The following is a 1,755-nucleotide window of genomic DNA, read 5'->3' as shown; positions in this document are numbered from 1 at the left end:
CCGCCTTAGGGCATACCTTGTGCTTTTAATATCTTCCAAATGCCAGCTTGACATGTATATAGGCAATTTAGGTAAAAACCAAAAACCAAAAAACAAAACAAAAAAACCAAACTCACTGCCATCCATTTGGATCTGATTCATAGTGACCCCTCCTTGGGTTTCCAAGGCAGTATCACTATGGAAGTAGATTGCCCAATCTTCCTTTTGAGGAGTGGCTGGTGGGCTTGAATTGCCAGCCTTCTATATGTATGTAGATAGATACATAGATAGATAGATAGATAGATAGATGGATGAAGCCCTGGTGGTGCAGTACTTAAGTACTCTGCTGCTAATTGAAAGGTCAACAGTTCAAACCCACCGGCTGCTCCATGGGAGAAAGATGTGGCAGTCTGCTTCTGTAAAGATTTCAAAAATAGCCTTGGAAACCCTCAGGCAGTTCTACTCTGTCCTGCATGGTCACTGTGATTTGGAATCAACTTGACAGCAGTGGATTTGGTTTTGGATTTATTTCTATTCATAGCTTGACTACTAGCTGAAAGGTTGTCAGGTCACACTCACCCAGACACACATTGGAAGATAGGCCTGGCAATCTGCGTCTGAGAGGTCACAGCCTTGCAAACCTTATGGAGCAGTTCTACTCTGCACACTCGGGGTAGCCAAGAGTCAGAGTCAAGTTGACAGCAAATAACAACAACAAATGTGTGGGGTAGTAATACTGGCTAGGACTTAAATCTCCAAGTAATGAGGGGCAGTGACTTTAGGATCAGTAGATGACTCCAGAAGTTGACGACTGGAAATTTAAGAGGAAAACCTAGAGAGTGGCGGGAGAGAAGCCAAGCAGCAGACGAAGCAGTAAGTAGGGCTTGAGTTAGATCAGGATTTCTCAGCCTCAGCAATGTTGGTGTTTTGTGTATGGCTGTTGCTGCAAGCCATATAACTCTTAGTTGTGAGGGCTGTCGTGTGCCTTATGGGATGATTAGCACTGTCGCTGGCCTGTATCCTTTAGTTGCTAATGGAACTTCTGTTATGGATTGAATTGTATCACCAAAAATATGTATTGAGGTTCTAGCCCCTGTGGTAATTAAGTTGTGTGTCAATTTGGTTGGGTCTGGTTTTGTTTTGCATGGATGAGCAGGTGGATATAGTTATTCCCCATGATGAGACTGGTAATCAACTCCATGGTAGAATCTACTGAAGCAGGTGAGTAGCTCCCTTAGGGGTATGGTCTTTTTCCAGTATATAAGAAGCAGCATTGAGAAAGGTCTTGGGAGCATTTTGGCACCCTTGGACCCTGCATGTAGCTAAGTCTTCATCCCAGTGGTGAGCCATGTGGCCTGCCCGGCTTAGGATTGTTCCTGGACTTGAACCAGTGGCCTGCCATGTTGTCTGATAATTTTGGGACTGTGCCATTTTATTTGTCACCCTTGGGTTTGCCAGGCTTAGCTGCCAGCAGCTATCTGAGTTAAGAGATGCCTTCAGCTTCAGTGGGCTGGGAGCAAGAAGGCGAGCTGAAGCACAAGGTCAGGGGGCTTTCACCCATCTCCTAGAGCTGGCACTTTTGACTTAGACTTGTAGCCTCCTAAACTGTAAGAGAATAAATCCCTGTTGTTTAAACTATCCCATTTGTGGTATTTTCTGTTGGAGTGCCACTAGATGACCAAAACAGCCCCTATACCTGTGGATAAGATCCTTTCTGGAAATAGAATTTTTTTATGTTAATTAGGTTCCACCTGAGTAGGCTGGATCCTGTTGTTG

Source organism: Orycteropus afer, unplaced genomic scaffold, assembly GCF_000298275.1.
Source record: "Orycteropus afer afer isolate SDZICR_OR568_19922 unplaced genomic scaffold, OryAfe1.0 scaffold00045, whole genome shotgun sequence".
In the NCBI taxonomy this organism is placed as follows: Eukaryota; Metazoa; Chordata; class Mammalia; order Tubulidentata; family Orycteropodidae; genus Orycteropus; species Orycteropus afer.
This window is presented reverse-complemented; position numbering follows the sequence as displayed.